This window comes from Crocuta crocuta, unplaced genomic scaffold, assembly GCF_008692635.1.
Source record: "Crocuta crocuta isolate KB4526 unplaced genomic scaffold, BGI_CrCroc_1.0 scaffold31, whole genome shotgun sequence".
Classification (NCBI taxonomy): Eukaryota; Metazoa; Chordata; class Mammalia; order Carnivora; family Hyaenidae; genus Crocuta; species Crocuta crocuta.
In genome coordinates, this window is record NW_027528362.1 from 199,090 (window position 1) to 217,187 (window position 18,098).

The following is an 18,098-nucleotide window of genomic DNA, read 5'->3' on the forward strand; positions in this document are numbered from 1 at the left end:
ATTTAGCAGCGACCTCCGCTCATCTCCTCTCCTTTCCTGGAGGTGAAGGCCCTTGTCTTTCCTAGGCTGTTTTACAACTCTGGTAAGGTAGGCGTTAGCTTGTAGAAATAGTCATACGAGTGACTCCTATTTGTGGCAATGCAAACAATCTCTGCTCAAGGCAATACAAAACAATCTTGTCAGGTAGAGACTATAAAAACCAGTTGTAATGTCTTACTGGTTCCTTCATAAATTAACAATAATTAATAATAATAAACCCCATGGGGTGGCACCTGTGTGGCTCAGTCGGTTAAGCAACTGACTCATGGTTTCGACTCCGGTCATGATCTCCCGGTTTGTGAGTTTGAGCCCCATGTTGGGCTCTGCACTGACCGCATGGAGCCCTCTGCTTGGGATTCTCTCTCTCCCTCTCTCTGCCCCTTCACGGCTCATGCACGCTCTCTCTCTCTCCCTCTCTCTCTCTCTCAAAATAAGTAAACTTAAAAAAATCTTTATAAAAGTAATTAAAAATGAGAGCATTTTAATATTTGCATGAGAGTCATGATTTTACTTTTTAAAAAATGTTTATTTATTTTGAGAAAGAGAGTAGCATAGAGGCAGAGAGAGAGAGAGGAAGAGACAGAATCCCAAGCAGGGTCTGTGCTGTCAGCACAGAGCTTGATGCAAGGCTCCATCTCCCGAAACCTGGGATCATCACCTGAGCTGAAATCAAGAGTCAGACACTTAACCAACTGAACCATCCAGGTGCCCCATGATTTTACCTTCTTAAAAATGACCCTTTAATACTACATCACTGAATTGATTTCAGATTACCGTCCCTGTAGTAACTTCCAATTATTGTGTCCATTCAGCCTGGAAATTAATGTGTTTAAATTTGTCTACACCACAGTTGGTTGTCTTTGATTATTCTCTAACTATTGTTTATGAGTAAATAACTTCCATAAGGTGGAAGCTTTGGAATCACAGGGCACCAAGAAGGCCCAGAACGAGTACGTCCGCACCCCCGAGGGCCGGATTGTTCTGTCACACGCCCCACTTCACAGAGGGCAGGCGCCACTCAGAAGAGGGAGGCGAGGAGAAGGGAGTCGGTGCCTGGTGATCACCTGGCAAGGGGCTGGCCTTTGGGTCACAACACACGCAAGCGTCAGAGGCATTCAAGTCACGGAAAAGAAGATCCAAAAACAAATGAGGCTCAAGTACTACTTATCCTAAATAGCCTCTGAATTATTTGAGCTAGAGAAAAAGAGAGGACGGATTTGCGAAGGAGGAAAAAGTAACCAGAAATGGGGAAAAGGGACAGAACTCTAAAAACTTCTGTGAGTTTCTCATTTCAGAGCATTTAGCAGGTCAGCTCCTGCGAGGGAGTTATCCGATCGAATGGGAAAAAACAATCTATGGGTTCAGAGGTACAAACGAGAAATCCCTAATTTATGCTTTTTCCACTAATCACATTGTAAAATGCTGGCGAGACTGGAGGCCTTGGCAATCCTTTTGCTTGGCGGCAGGTGCTTCTTCAATGATCTGCATAAACACGCCTCGCAGAAGGGGCGTGGATCTTCCCTGTGGCCGCCCCGCCCCGTGGCCTCCTTGACTCCTGCCCTGGTCTCCATTTCACCCTTGACTCATGACTGTATCTTTAAGCAGTTTTTGATCGGGTTACACAGATTTAATGCCATAACATTACAGCAGTCTACCAGAACCGAAGTGTGAATTCAAACTCTGCTCTGCTATGAACAAAGTCACCCTTGGGCAGGGACACCAAACTACAGGCCAGCGACTTGCCCCGCAAAAGCCTCTTTTTTGGCATCACTCAGACCGTACTGTCATTTCTTTGTGCCACTTATGTGTTTACTTCAGATGCGCAACCGCTGAAGCTGTCCCAATAACATTCCATTCCGTAGCCAGTCTTCCATTTCCAAGGCTGTTGGAGCAGCAGATCTAGTCTTTAAATGAGAATATAGTCCCATTAGCTTGGTATCATGAGGCCTCTGGTCTAAGACTGATCTAAGTGGCAGACATAACGGTCTCAACACAGACTCCGTGATTTATTTAGTCTTGGATGTTGTTTGAGAGGGTGAATACTTCCATGGCCCAGGCACAGGCTAAACGCTTCATAGGTATTGTCTTTTAAAATTCTCATCTTAGGTTCTCCTGAGTGGCCCAATTGGTTGGATGTCCCAATTCAGCTCAGGTCATGATCTCGCAATTTGTGAATTCGAGCCCCATGGGGCTCTGTGCTGACGGCTCAGAGCCTAGAACTTGCTTCAGATCCTGGTCTCCCTTTTTCTCTGTCTGCCCCTCCCCTGCTCACACTCTCTCTCTCTCTTTCTCTCTCTCTCTCAAAAATAAACATCAAAAGAAATAAATTTTTCATCTTACCGTGTTGGATTCCTAATTTCAGAGGTGAAAAAAACATGACATTCCCTAGACTTAAAGTTTAAAAAAAGTTGCTTACAAGCACATAGCTAGTATTAAGTCTAAGTCTAAAGAGGTTGCCCTCAACCTCCAAGCCATTCAAAGGCTCTTGAATTATGGCACCCCCAAAACACTCATTGATCACCTAGCAGGTAAATAATTATAGACCTTATAGTCAGCAAAGAAGGAACACACACACTTCCTATCTTCAAGCCTTTATACTCGACACTCCTCTTAGATCTTGGAAAAGTCATTCATGCTGTCATTGTTCATGATCAAGGCAGATTCAAGAAATTCTTGATTCAATGCAATTCAATTCAAATTCTTGAATCAGATTCCAACAGATTCAAGAAAACGTTTTTTCTCAGTTGCAACCCCTGAGAACCACGTATCTTCCAGCCCAAAGGTCTTTCTTCACTATTGTCTGTCATCTCCTATGTTTAGAGAACTTCTAGAACAGGTGTTCTTAATCTGGGGGTCCATGAACATGGATTTTTGTCAAATACTTTTTCTGCATCTACTAAGATAATGATGTGATTTTTGTCTTTCATTCTGTTGATAAAATGTGTTTAGTTAATTTTCTTTTTTTAAAATGTTTTAATGTTTTATTTATTTTTGAGAGAGAGAAAGACAGAGCACAAGTGGGGAAGGGGTAGAGAGAGAGGGAGACACAGAATCCAAAGCAGGCTGCTGATAGCACGGAGGCGGATACAGGGCTCGAACGCAGGAAATGTGAGATCATGACCTGAGCTGACGTTGGACACTTAACTGACTGAACCACCCAGGTGCCTCTGTTTAGTTAATTTTCTGATGTTAAACCATCTTTGCATCCTGAGATAAATCTCATTTGGTCATGGTATATAATTCTTGTTATTATTTTGCTATTTTTTTAAATTGTGGTAAAATATGTATCACATACCATTTGACATGTATTTAAGTCTTGTATACTGCTGGACTCAACTGCTGGTATTTTGTTGAGAATTTTGGGGCCGTTTAAATATTTTTATTTTATTTATTTTATTTTATTTTGTTGAGAGAGAGAGCGAGAGCGAGAGCATGCTAGCAAGCAGGGGAGGGACAGAGGACAGGGAGGGAGAGAATCTTAACCAGGCTCCACGCCAAGTGCAGAACCCAACATGGGGCTTGATCTTACGACTGCAAGGTCATGACCATGAGATCATGACCTGAGCTGAAGTCAAGAATCAGATGCCTAACCAACTGAGCCACTCAGGCAGCTTGGAGCCTTTTAAATATAGATATTGGTTTATAGCTTTCTTTTTTATGTGATGTCTTTGTATGGTTTTGCTATTGGAGTAATACTGGCCTTATAAAATGGCCTGAGATGGGTTTCCTCTCATCTGTGTTTTGGAACAGTTTGTGTGACACGCAGGAGGGAGCTTGGTAATGACGGGCTTCAGCTGTCAATGCGGGGGGTACCTGCCTTTTACCCCACGATGATGAGGACCCATGGGAGCTTATAATATAGAATATTCATTTCAGTAGTTTTTTAAAAATTACTACCAGGAAGTAAATATAACTTAAACAAGGACCCTCCTCATGAGAGAGAGGAGGAGAGCTAAAAATCATACAGTTTAGGAGCAAATAGGAATATATTCATAATAGACCAAAAGGAATAAGTTTTGTTTGGTGCCTCAAAAATATAAGTCCAGGGGCACCTGGCTGGCTCAGTTAGTGGAGCCTATGATTCTTGGTCTCAGGGTTGTGAGTTTGAGCCCCATATTGGGTACAGAGATTACTTAAAAAAAAAAGAAAGAAAGAAAAAGTCCAATGTAGAGCTAACCATTTGAAAAAATCGTTTATTTATAACAAATTCATGATGGAAATAATCTACAAAAGTGGAGAAAATATTATAATGAGCTCGCATGTTCTGAAGATCATCGATTTTTCAACAGTTATCAGCACGTGATTACTTTTGTTTTCTCTCTATTCCATGTGCTCCTCGGTCTTACTCCAACCCCAGCTGAATTATTTTTAAGCATCAGATATCAAAATTATTTTATCCATAAATATTTCAGTCTCTATCTGGAAAAACAAGGACTTTTAAAAGCATAGCCTCATAAACACCATAGCACCCTTCACATTTACATATTTCCATAACTCTATCAAATATCAGGCAATGTTCTGAATATTCTTGAATTCTCTCATAAATTATTTTTTGTTATGGTTAGTTGGCCCAAATCAGGATCCAGATAAGACCTCTATATTGCACTGGGTTGGTATGTCTCTTTTAATCTATAGGTTCCCCACCCCTCTTTCTTTTTTATGCAAGTTGTTTATTGAAGAACAATAATTTCTACAATCCTGTAGAATGTCCTGTACTCTTTTTTTGTTGTTGATTATATCTCTGTGGGGATGTAATTCCTATAACTATTTGCCTTAATTCATTATTTCTCTAGAGGTTGCAAAATAGTGGTATTCCAATGGTAGTATCCCTCTGCATATGTTAGCTTTAATTCTTCTAAAAGAAGAAATTTACTTTAGAAACTATTTGGTTACCTTATGTAACAACTTTAGTACAGTTTTGTAGAAGAATCAAGCAATTATTTTGCCTTTCTTTTTATTTTCCAGTTTTTTAATTTTTATTTATTTTTTTAAGTATATCCTTTAAAAAAAATTTTTTTTAATTTTTAAGTAATCTCTACATCTAACATGGGCCTTGAACTCATGACTCTGAGATCAAGGATCACACACACTCCAGGGGCACCTGGGTGGCTCAGTTGATTAAGCATCTGACTTCTGCTCAGGTCATGATCTCAGTTTGTGGATTTGAGCCCCGCGTCGGGCTCTGTGCTGACAGCTCAGAGCCTGGAGCCTGCTTTGGATTCTGTGTCTCCTTCTCTCTCTGTCCTGCCTCTGCTCATGCTTTGTCTGTCTGTCTCTCTGTCTCTCTCTCTCTCTCTGTCTCTCTCAAAAGTAAATAAACATTAAAAGAAAAAACAGAGAGTGACACACTTCACTGATTACACCAGCCAGGTGCCCCTCCCAGTTTTTAAAATAATGAGTTGTATTCCTAGTTTCCTTAAAAGGAGTGTGTGTGTGTGTGTGTGTGTGTGTGTGCGTGTGTGTGTGTGCTGTAACTGTATTAATTCAATACGTTTCAATCCTTTGCAGTTGTTATTGTTTCTGGTGCTGAAATTGTATAATCTCTAGCCTATGGGCTCTTCGACTTGGTTCCTCAGCCTTTTGGGCGCGATTCTGTGCTCTTTGGTAACTTCCTTGCTTGCTGCGTTGCCAAGATGTTCCAAGCTCATCCCGGAACCTGAGTCAATCAGCTATTTCTCCAAGGAGCTCTGTTCCTTCTACTGGGAAATGGTGTTTAGCAAGCACAATCTGGGTGCCAACCCCTTAGCTCATTGCTATGAGTTTGTCAGGATATTTAGGCCTTTGCAACACAAAGAGGTAAAAGGAATTTTTCTAAGTTTATTTATTTATTTTGAGATAGAGACAGAGAATGTGTACACACACATGGGGGAAGGGCAGGGAGAGTCCCAAGCAGGCTCTGCACTGTCAGTGTTGAGCCCGATTCCCAGCTCGAACTCACAAACTATGAGATCACAACCTGATCTGAAGTCAGGAGTCAGATACTCAACCTACTAAGCCACCCGGATGACCCTAAAAAGAATTTTTAAACCAAAAATCCATATGTATTCCTACTAATATTTCTTTTTTCCCCTTACTAATATTTCTAAGTTAAACTTAACAGGATTTTGCTCTAATATTTATATATTTTTTCTAGCACTGAAAATCTTCGTTTCTAATTTAAAAAATACTTAGTTTCCTTTGCTACTAAATATATTATTGTTTCATAATAACTGTACCTTACTATCAGAAAATACCATAAAATCAAGGGGAAAATCATGTTAAAAAGTAATTATTGACAATCATTTGAGATTTCTTTGTAGTTTGTGGGTGTTTCTTTTTTTCCTTGGTTTATACCCTACCAGGACTGTGCAGTCTAATTACTGTGGTTTAAAAATAGAAGCATTTAAAAAGTCTAGATTCAGCAGACAGCTGGGGAATTTTGGTGAACACTGAAGGTAGAAATGAGTTTATGAGCTTAATGCTGTAGCCAACTATTAACTCAAGTTTCTGCTAATTCAGGGAAGGATATGTACATAGTTATATTTACAATAATTGCTTTAACTTAACCACCTCTATTTAGTAGGAGCTAGGCTCTTGCTAATGATCAATTACCCTGAGAGTTCATTTCACTCATGAGTCTTTGGTCTTCAGGAGGAAAGGGCAAAGTCCTAGACCCAAGGAGGGTTAGCTACTGAACCTTACAGGTCACCTGGTTTAATCACCTCTGTTTGCAAAGGAGGAAACTAAGATCCAGGAGAGTCTAACATGTAACCCGGCACAGCTGGTTAGTAGAAGGGCAGCACCAGGAAGCCATCCGCCATCTCCATTCCATGTCACCGCACCCTGTTCCCTTGTTCTCCCAGTGCTAAAGGGTATGGTCATTCTTGCCACAAGCAGAGAAGGTCCAGTCTGAAAGTTTAATCTCAAGACTCAAGATACTCAATAAATGTTTATGAGAATTTGCTCAGTCATTTGGCAAATATTTAGTAGTTGGTTCTGAGTACATAGAGAGACAGCCTTTATTGTCTACTTTTTGGCTTTATTTTTTATTTTTTAATATTCATTTATTTTTGAGAGAAAAAGAGACAGAGCACCAGCAGGGAAGAGGCAGAGAGAAAGAGAGAGAGAGAGAGAGAGAGAGAATCCAAAGCAGGCTTGAGGCTCTGAGCTGTTTAGCACAGAACCAGTCGTGGAGTTCAAACTCATAAACCATGAGATGATGACCTAAGCTGAAGTCTGACGCTTAACCATGCGCCTCTAGTTTGTGATCTGTTTTTGCTTTTTGACTTGTCCAGGTAATAAATCGAAGAGAACATGTATCTGGTACAATGTGATGGCTGGAGACTATTTCAAACATTTAAGACAATTTTCCCATACTCTTTTATCAAAAAAAACATTACTTTAAGATAATTTCTATTGTCCTGATTGCAAATGTTCCTCTGTGTCTGTTTATCTAATTCAATAAACCATGACCACATACAAAGCAGTGGGCTCAAGAGGATTTTCCAACAATTAGAATCCAATATGGAGCTAGCTGCCACAGGCAGAAGGCTGTGAATTGTTATCAGAAATCTACAGAGGAAATTCCTGCAGAGGTCAGAGGAGGGGATGCAGTAATGTCCAGTGTCCTTTCTAACCCTGAGATTAGGTGAGAGATTTTATTCTGTAATTTGTGTGATGTCTCAGTGACAGTGTCTTGTTTGGGGTAGAGAGAACCCAACCATTTCTACAAAGAAACACAGCTATGTTTCCCTCTAAATTCAGTTCTACATACAGCCTTGCTCACAGAGACAACATATCATAGAATAAGCCAGAATGAACCCTTTGGGGAAAGTCTCCATGCCACTTTTATCCAAGGGACCCCTCTTCACAAATGAAAGGAGAGGCTCTGTGGGAATCACAGCAACTTTCCATTGTCTGTGCACTTCTTTTTTATTATTATTATTTTTTTTAATGTTTTATTTATTTCCGAGAAAGAGAGAGACAGCATGAGCAGGGGAGGGTCAAAGAGAGAAGGAGATACAGAATCTGAAACAGGCTCCAGTCTCTGAGCTAGCTGTGAGCACAGAGCTGGACACAGGGCTATAACCCATGAACTGTGAGATCCTGACCTGAGCCGAAGTCAGACACTCAACCAACTGAGCCACCCAGGAGCCCTATGTCTGTGCACTTCTTGAACTGCCAAGTTCTTTTCTCCCTTCTTTCTCCAAATGTCTTCTGTTTAATCATACACTTGTCTCTTCTTCTGATACCCTCCTCTCATCTGAGGTTGATTAGCACCTAAGTCCTTAGCCCAAGGATAAAAGAGAAGCAAGTGGACTCATTTAGGACTTGGAAAGTTATCTGCCTACAGCCTGTGTGTTTTCAAAGTCATTCAACAAATACTTGAGCCAACTTTGTGCCTTGCTCTGAGATAGGTGCTGGGGGTCCAAGAAGGAGACTCCGTTGGTGCTCTTCCAGACTAACAGAGGAAGGAAGTGGAGAGAGGAACAGAGACAGGAAAGTCAATGAGGAGGAGGTCAGGGGAGGGGAAGGTCCTAATCTCATGAAGGAGGAGAAGATTTGCTGGGCAAAGGGTATTTCACTTTCCCCCAGAAGGAGGAAGAGTCAATAAAAAAGGGAAGGGAACTGCCAGGCAGGGGAAAGCCTGGTCCAAAGGTCCAGAACAAAACAGACTTTGATGAATTCAAGGATTTGAAAGAGGTTAAGGACTGTTGGAGTGTAGGCTAGAGAGAGAGAATGTCTTGAAATGAAGCAAGAGAGGAAAGCAGGCACCAGATAGAGGATGGGGCAGGGGGGTTTGTCACAGCTCTCTCTCAAAGTGTCCACAGTATTTCCAACTTGACCTGTGGATATATTCTTCAGTACTAAAAGAGCTCTTTCCTAGCTTCTTAAATGGCATATCAGGGTTTTTCACAGAGTAGTCAAACCCAACATTTGTTGAGCACCTACTAGGGCACCTGGCATGGTACTAGGCCGTGGAAGAAACACACTGATAACCAGTGACTCTTTTATTAAGGAGCTCAAAAAATAATGTTGTTTTTTTTTTAACACTGAATATTAACCACAACAAATACATCCAAGAATCAAGAGATAAAGGGCACCTGTGTGGTTTAGTCAGTGAGTGTCTGACTCTTGAGTTCAGCTCGGGTCATGATCCTAGGATTGTGGGATCAAGCCCTGTGCGAGTCTCTCTCTTTCTCTCCTTTTGCCACTCTCCTCCACTGTTGTGCCCTTTCTCTCTCTCTTAAAAAAAAAAAAAAAAAAAAGAATGAAGAGACAAAAAATTAAAGGCTAAAAAAAAAATCCCACATCATCAATTCCTTTAGACCAAATTTTATTTTTTGAGAGAGACTGAGCATGCCTACAAGCAGGGGAGGGGCAGAGAGAGAGAATTCCAAGCAGGCTCCATGCTGGCAGCACAGAGCCAGATGGGGGGCTCAAACTCACGAACTATGAGATCGTGATCTGAGCTGAAATCAAGAGTCAAAGATGCAGAACCGACTGAGCTTCCCAGGTGCCCTTAGACTAAATATTAAAAGAATAGGATACTTATCACTACAGGTAATATGGTAGATCTAAGGCAATAGGGTTCTAATTCCTTTGACAGAATGCTTATTTTTAAAAATTGAGATATAATTGATATATACGTGTTTCTAGTATAAAACATAATTCAATATTTGTATATATTATGTTAACCACAATACGTGTGGTTAACGTATACCATCAAAGTTACACATTTTTTTGTGACAAGAATTTCTAAGATCTATTCTCTTAGTAACTTTCAAATATACAGTATGGTATTATTAATTACAGTCACCATGTTAAACATTATATCCCCAGAACTTCTATATCTTTTGACTAGAAATTTGTACCTTTCGACCCACTTCACCCATTTCACTCACCCCCCACATTTGTCCAACACCGAACTGTTCTCTGTATTTATAAGCTTGGTTTTGCTTTTTGGCTTTTTTTGGTGGGGGGTTGACAGAATGTTTTAAAATTAAGAATGTAAGAAGAGGGGCGCCTGGGTAGCTCAGTTGGTTAAGTGTCTGACTCTTGATTTCGGCCCAGGTCATGAAGTCACGATTTGTGAGACTGAGGCCCACGTCAGGCTGCTAGCACCAAGTCGGCCTGAGAGTCTGTCTCTCTGCCCCTCCCCCTGCTTGTGCCGTCTCTCAAAATAAATAAACAAACTTAAAAAAAATAATAATATGGGGCACCTGGGTGGTTCAGTCAGTTTAGCGTCTGACTTCGCCTCAGGTCATGATCTCACCGTCTGTGAGTTCAAGCCCTGCGTCGGGCTCTGTGCTGACAGCTCAGAGCCTGGAGCCTGCTTCAGATTCTGTGTCTCCCTCTCTCTCTGCCCCTCCCCCACTCATGCTGTGTCTCTTTCTGTCTCTCAAAAAATAAGTAAATGTTAAAAAAATATATATATATATATAAGGAGAGAAACCAAGCACCATGACCACATGGTTGAGCTTGACCACAGCAACCATGGCTGTTGGAACCCCAGGCTTCCCCTGTGCGTTGGGTTTCTCCTCAGGATACTCCCCAGGCCTTAGTGTGGCCTTATCCACCCTCAGAAGGGGGTACAACATAACACAGTAGAACAAGGGCCAAGGGAGAGATGGGCAACGGGCACTCCAGGCTGCCATAATGCCCAGCGACTCCCGGTGATGGGGCCCAGAGGAGGGCTCTCCTGTCGTTGTCCAGCCCAGGCTAAATAATAATAGCAAATTCCAGTCACATCCTTTGTCACTATGTTCTCATTTTTTGTAATTCAGCTGATCTCAAACTTGAGTGTCCATCAGAATCATCTGGAGGGTTTGTGAAACCCGGACCCTGCCCCAGAGCTCCAGACTCAGCGGGCCTGGGCTGAGGCCACGTTCGCATGTATAATGAGTTCCCAGGTGCTGCAGCGGCTGTTGGTCCCGGGACCACACTTTGAGAACTGCTGATGGATTCATTCCACAAAACCTGTTAAGGGGCCTGCTCTGTGCCAGGCTGTTCAGCTTTGGAGGACACCAATCCCTGCCCTCAAGGGGCTCACCCACCAGTAACGACATCAACAATGTAGACAACACAGCGCAACAGCACATGGCTCTGAGGGAGGGTTAGCGGAGGTTCTGATGGGCACGCGGAGGAGGAAGGGGTGGTTGAGAACAGGGAGGAGAGCGGGTGAGACCAGGAGGAAGGAAAGATGTTCACGAAGGGCAGGAGGCCCATGGGCTGTGTCTCGGTGGAAGGGGAGAGAAAAGCACGAGAAAAAGTGAGCAAGAGTGAGGGTGAAAGAAGAGACCAGAGACCCCTGAAGGGCTCTGAGCAGGGGTGAGGCCTGATCGGATTTGCCTTTGGGGAAGAGCCCTCTGGTGATAGAGATCACAAAGAGAGGGGCGGGGACAGAGTGGTGTGGAGGCTGTTCGAGGCACAGACGAGAGATGCGAAGGCCTGGTGGGGCCTCGGCGGGCGCGTGGAGAAGGTAAGGCTGATGGTCCCCCAGTGATGTGTTACTGGGATAAATCACAAGGCCTGGCAGAGAGGAACATTCGCTTGGAGGACGCCTGGGTTTTTGGCTTAGGGTGAATTGGATCGTCTCTGCCAAGTGGTCAAGGACATTCGCCACTTGTGCCTCCCTGAGGAAACGTACCAGCAGCCAAGTGTCAGAGCACAGCTGAGATCAGACAGTACAGCTCAGGGCCAGTGCGAGAGAGCCCAGCGCCACTCCCTGCTCCTTCGGGCTCTACATCTTCGTAGTGACAGGGACCAGGGAATATCCAAGTGATCATGGAAGCTTCCTGGTGGGAGAAGTAACCTGGTTTGAAAGGGGGAGTGTCTGGAGCTCGGTGGACATTCCGGCTTGTTCTTCTAGGGCAACTGAACGTAGTAGTTTCCTACGGCTGCCGTAACAAATACCACAGACTGGGAGCCATAAGCTAGAGAAATGTAGTTCTTTCAGTTCTGGAGACCAGAAGTCTGAAGTTCTGGAGACCAGTTCCTTCTGAGGGCTGTGAGGACAGTCTGTTCGGTGCCTCTCTCTCCGTTTCCGGTTGTCTGCTGACAGTCTGGTGGGCCTTGGCTTATCGACACAGCACGGTGATCTCTGCCTCCCTCCTCACACGGTGTTCTCCCTGTGTCCAAATTTCCCCTTTTTGTAAGGGCACCGGTCATATGGGGTTAGGGTCTGCCCCAGTGACTTCATCTGGGCTTATTACATCTGCAGGGACTCAAGGTCACATTCTGAGGTAGGGATTAGGGATTCAACGTTTGAACCTGGGGGTGCAGAGAAACCAGTTCAGCCCTTCCCAGGAACTAGCAGACGTGCTGATCCAGCTCTCTGCTGAGCGGCTAAGAGTCAGGAGGGCATGAACCTCCATGTTCCCCATCAGATCCTCCAGCCATTCACTGAGACAGAGTCCCAGAGCCTGGCCAGCCCTGCCTTAGCCGCCCCTAATCAGTACTGTCATCTGCGGGCTTCCACGCTCCTCTGAAAGGCCAGGGAAGTGGGCAGCCAGCAGGCTTTGAAAGAGTTGGGGTGCTCTTTGCCCCAAAGGTCTCCTGGCCTCTGTGAGGCTGTGCTGCTGCTACACTGCAGGGCAGGGGCGCCCAGCCTGGAGTTCCAGAAAGTGACCCCTTGCCCACCTCTGGGCAAGCTAATTGCCCAGATCAGAGAGCCCGGAAATTTATTTATTTATTTAGCCTTTGGGGACAAGGATGCCATTTCTCACCGTGACCTGACTTATGCTTGATGTCTGTCTCCCCGAGGGAGCTACATGGCCTTCTCTGCTCACCCCAAATTTCTGCCAGCTTATCCCACGCCATCACCAGGCGCCTTAGTCCCCCTTCCCTGTGTGCTGGCCCCCTGCTGGGAGCTAATGACAATAGGACACAGGAGGGAAGGAGGTGTCGTGGGAGATGCAAAGGAGTGACAAACTTTATTTTTGATGTGTGACTATGGCACACGGGTGGTCGACAAGATGGAGGTGTGCTGTAGGCATTTAGTTAGACATGTGAAACTCAGGAGGGAAGTCTGAGTTGGGGGTTGAGTTGCAGAGGCTCAGAATAGATGTTTTCCCAGGGAGTACGTGAAGGGCAAGGCTGGACCCCTGGGCAACGGTGACGAGAACAAGCTAAAGAACAGAGGATGCCACCATGTTGGTGAAAAGCAGCTTTAACACGTACTCTCTCTTCGGTCTTCACAATGAAATTACGAGGTCAACTAAACAGGTGAAGTAACTGAGTCTCAGAGAGGCAGCCCCTGGGTCAAGTGCTCATAGGTTCTAGGTAGCAGAGCGAGGTCTCAAACTTCAAGTTCAGAGCATTTCTCACTACATGTGTTCATCAATTCATCCAGGAGTCATAGACTGAGCTTTCTGTGCATGTGCAGGGTCATGGTCCACACCACGGGCAGCATAGTGGGGACCCAAGCGCAAGAGAGGAGTAGGATGCGAGCTTGGAAGCCAGCCACTCTTGCTGCTGTAGCAGGGAAAGCAGAAAACGATGCTAGCGAACACTGGGCGCGTGTGCGGAAAGAGAGGCTGCAATCCATGAAGCCTGCTGCCTGTGGTCTGTGGGCCAGCAGAGGGGCAGCACCTGGGAGCGCAGTTAGTCGTGTCGGGTCTCCGCCCCACCTGGACCCGCTGCATCAGAACCTGCGTATTGACAATATCCCCAGGTGACGTGTCTGCACATCCAACTAGGAACAGTGCTGGCACCAATTGTAGACAGACTTGTGGACAGATGGAGGAGAAGAATGAGTGGTTAGTTAGGGAGGCTTCGTGGAGGTGGCACCTGGCAATGAAAGCCAATAGCCATTTGGGAAGAAAGGAGATCTTTTGTCTACAACCGTGGTTCTCAAACTTGGCTGCAATGTGGAGTTGCCTGCGGTATTTAAAAAAGTATTGATTCCTGGGGTGCCTGGCTGGCTCAGTTGGTAGAACATGGGACTCTTGATCTCAGGGTTGTGAGTTCAAGTCCCACGTTGGGCGTGGAGCCTACTTAGAAAAACAAATAGAGGCGCCGGGGCGGGGCGCTCATCTGGTTGAGTGTCTGACTTGGGCTCAGGTCATGATCTCACAGTTTGTGAGTTTGAGCCCCGGGTCCGACTCGTTGCTGTCAGTGCAGAGCCTGCTTTGGATTCTCTGTCCCCCAAGCTCCCGGCCCCTCCCCCGCTTGCACTCTGTCTCAAAAATAAATAAAACATTAAAAAAATAATTAAATAAAGATGAAGACCCTAAGATAAGATAAGATAAGAAAAGAAAAGAAAAGAAAAGAAAAGAAAAGAAAGAAAGAAAGAAAGAAAGAAAGAAAGAAAGAAAGAGTTGATTCCTGCCTCCACGCCCCAGAGGCTCTGACTTAATGGAGATAAAAACCCAGCCCTGGGAGTTTACAGAGCTCCCCAGGGGATTCAAATTTGGGGCTGAGCTTGTGAACCACTGCGCCCTTTGCCGTATTTAAGATACAAGGGACTATACCTGGCTGAGGAAACTGTAAACGTGGTCGGGTGATTCCCATGCAGGACCAGGAGCACGTGTTTAGGTGTTTAGAGGGTGGGATGCACGGGAAGGAGAGCCGAGGTTAGGACCTGGGACACCTCCTGCCCTTTCTGTGCCCTTCCCGTCCGCCTTCCACACTCTTTCAGGCTCCCCACACGGATGCGTGGATTCTGCTTCCCTCTAGTGGCGAGTGTCCGGTAAGACACAGCGGTCTCTGCCTACACGTCCTGCGATCCTGATCCTGACAAACCTGAAAGCCTGGGGTGCAGGAAATCCTAGGAATTGTGCACAGGGAGCAGCTGGACAGTGACTTCAAGAGTTGCTTCTTCACAGGAAAGCTCAGGGAGTTCTTCTTCTTCTTTTTTTAATAATGAAGCCTCATTCCTTTTTTTAAACGTTTATTTATTTTTAAGAGAGAGTGTGAGGAGGGGAGGGGCAGAGAGAGAGGGAGCCGAGGGTCCGAAGTGGGCTCTGTGCTGACAGCCGTGAGCCCGATTTGGGGCTTGAACTCATGAACCATGAGATCATGACCTGAGCTGAAGTCAGATGCTCAACCGACTGAGCCACCCAGGCGCCCCAGGGAGGTTTTTTTTTTTTTAATGTTTATTTTTATTTTTGAGGGAGAGAGAGCGTGAGCAGGGGGAGGGCAGAGAGAGGGGGCCTGAGGACCTGAAGCGGTCCCGTGCTGACAGCAGAGAGCCCCATGCAGGGCTCGAACTCACGAACCGTGAGATCAAGATCTGAGCCAGCCGAAATCAGACACCCAATCGACTGAGCCGCTCAGGTGCCCCCTGGGAGTTCTGTGTCTCTGGCCAAGCACCGGTGCGACGCAGGGCTGTGACCGGGGCCAGAGCGGCTTCCTGTGCTTGGGGTTTAGGGAAATTCGCCTTCTCCGCCAGTGGCAAGTGCCCATGACCTCAAGCATCAGGCAGCCAGAGGCGTAAGGAAACAAGCTTCTACTACACCACAGCCAGCCCTGGTCCAGCTCCGTGAGCCAAGGATGGGTCTTTGCTTAACTATCACGTTTAATATGAACACAGGCCCGGCCGCTGCTTGGATCCCCGTCTGACAGACAGGGAAACACGTTCAGAGCTTCAGGAACCTGCTCAAGGCCGTGCAGCTTGCACACGGCAGGTGCGGGCCCTGAACCCGTGCCGTGGGGCTGCACCGCTGTCCCATGCGGGGGACCCAGGAGGTCTCGCTTGCCTTTGCACTGTGGCTTCAGCCTGAGCCCCATCTGAGTTCAGAGGGTCCCTCCAGGCACGTGCGGCAAATTTTGCTCCCTGTTATGCGCTGACTCCTATACTTCCCTCCGCAGGGCAGCCTCTAGGAGCCCCACATTTGGCGGGGGGGACACCCTTGCCCTGTTCTGGCACAAAGCTGCTCCCTGCAGCCAACGCTGGGGTGGGGACGCTCAGGCCGTGTTATGCAGAGCGGGTCCCTTTGACCTGGCTTCCTCCCTCTTTTCTGCGCCCACTACTCGCTGTGGATCAGACTCACCAGGGGGCACTGGCTGGAGTGCGGACCCCTCGGCTCCAGCCGCCAAGATTCTCCCCAAGGGGAGTCATCAGCAGGGCCTGGGAATCTGAAGTTTTAAAAATCCCGAACCCTGTGGATTCCGACGCGGGCGGTCCTCAGAGCTTACTCTGAGAGGCATTCAGCACACAGGCCACTAACCCTCGTGGGCCCCACGTCAGAAGCATACACGAAGGTCCATCCTGTATGTTGAAATAGTTGGAAGTTACGAATCAAGCTCACAAACGGTCAAATCTACCTTCACAAGTGCCTGGCAGTCTAGGGGCCTGCAGTGTGGAGTTCTAAGCCAGAAGGCTGACAGAGTTGTGGGAGCTGACCCTGGCCCCCAGCACTCCCCCTGGCCTCCCCCTCCCCCGGCTCCGACTGACCCCGGTGGTGCCCTGAGGGATCTGCTACAGAAGGCAGGGATACCCTGCCTTCAAGTTCAAGCCCAAGCCACCTTCTTCCCGCCCCATAAACAGCTGTATCTTGACCCCCTGACTGGCTAGGAGACGGACCCTGGGGAGGTGGTCGGCTTTGGCCCTGGAAGCAGGAATTCTGGGGTTCTAGGTCCTCAGGGCACGGCCTAGATGGGGGAGGGGAGCTCCATGTAGACACAGCCTCAAGTCCCTACTGGCTGCCTGCACCCTTGGGAGGGTGCAACCAGAGGGTGAGCTGAGCGGGGCCCTCTAAACCAATACTCCTAGGGGCGCCTGGGTGGCTTAGTCGTTAAGCGTCCGACTTTCACTTAGGTCATGATCTCGCGGTTCGTGGGTTCGAGCCCCGCGTCGGGCTCTGTGCTGACTGCCAGCTCAGAGCCTGGAGCCTGTTTCAGTCTGTGACTCCCTCTCTCTCTGACCCTCCCCTGCTCATGCTGTCTCTCTCTTTCTCTCTCTCTCCTAGAAATAAATAAAACACTAAAAAAAATTTAAACCAATACTCCTAGGTTTTTTTTTAAGGTTATCTATTTATTCTGAGAGAGAGAAAGAGAGAATCAGAGATAGAGGGATAGAAAGAACCCCAAGCAGGCTCTGAGGTGTCAGTGCAGAGCCTGACATGGAGCCGGATCCCACGAACCGAACGGTGAGATCATAACCTGAGCCGAGATCAAGAGTCAGACGCTCAACTGACTGAGCCACCCGGGTGTCCCTGTGCTCTTCAGATTTTAATGTGAGGAGGAATCACGTGGGATGTGAAGATTTAGAATCAGTAGGTCTGGGGCGCGGACCAAGATTCTGTGTTTCTAACGGCCTCCGGGCAAAGCCAACGTTGCCTGGTTTAAGGCCACACATAGAACAGGACAGCTCTAGGGCAGCGTGACATGGTTTTCTGGAAAGGGCCGGGGGTCAGTGGTTCAGGTTTGTGAGCTGTCTGGGCTCTTGCAAAGCCTCAGTTCTTCCGGCACAGCGCAAAGCAGCCAGCCCCAGACAGGACGTAAGTGAATGAGCAAGGTCATGTCCCAATAAAACCTTACATATGGACGCCGAAATTTGAATTTCATGTAATTTGCCTATGACACAAAGCATTCTTCTTTTGATTCCTTCAGCCCAAAATGTAAAGACTATTTTTAGCTCATAGGACAAACAGAAACAGATGGTGGGTCAGACATGGCCCCACATAACTAAAAGATAAGGGTGTTTTAACATAACTCCAACACCAACATCACACCTAAAAATAATTAGTAATAACTACTTAATAGTCAAATACCTTTTAAATGTTTGAAGTTTTTTTAAAATTTATTTTTGAGAGACAGAGAGAAACAGAGTGCAAGCCAGGGAGGGGCAGAGACAGAGGGACACAGAATCCAAAGCAGGCTCCAGGCTGTCAGCACAGAGCCCGACGCGGGGCTCGAACCCACAAACCGTGAGATCATGACCTGAGCTGAAGTCGGACGCTTAACTGACTGAGCCACCCAGGCGCCCCAAATATTTGAAGTCCTAATTGTCTCATAAAAGATAGATTCACCACTCATTAAAAATTTTTTTAAATTAGTTAACAGTGCAATACTGGTTTCAGGAGTAGAATTCAGTGACACATCCCTTAGTACAACACCCAGTGCTCATCCCAACA

At 46.2% G+C, this 18,098-nt stretch overlaps 1 protein-coding gene and 1 non-coding gene across 2 annotated transcripts in view; both read left to right on the forward strand.

Annotated features, from left to right (window-relative positions):
* Positions 1-18,098, forward strand: part of CLDN10 (claudin 10) — a 118,883-nt gene that overhangs the window by 21,980 nt on the left and 78,805 nt on the right. The window lies entirely within an intron of this gene.
* On the forward strand, positions 13,934-14,006 carry TRNAK-CUU (transfer RNA lysine (anticodon CUU)). The gene has a single exon. It is a non-coding gene; the product is annotated as a tRNA-Lys (tRNA).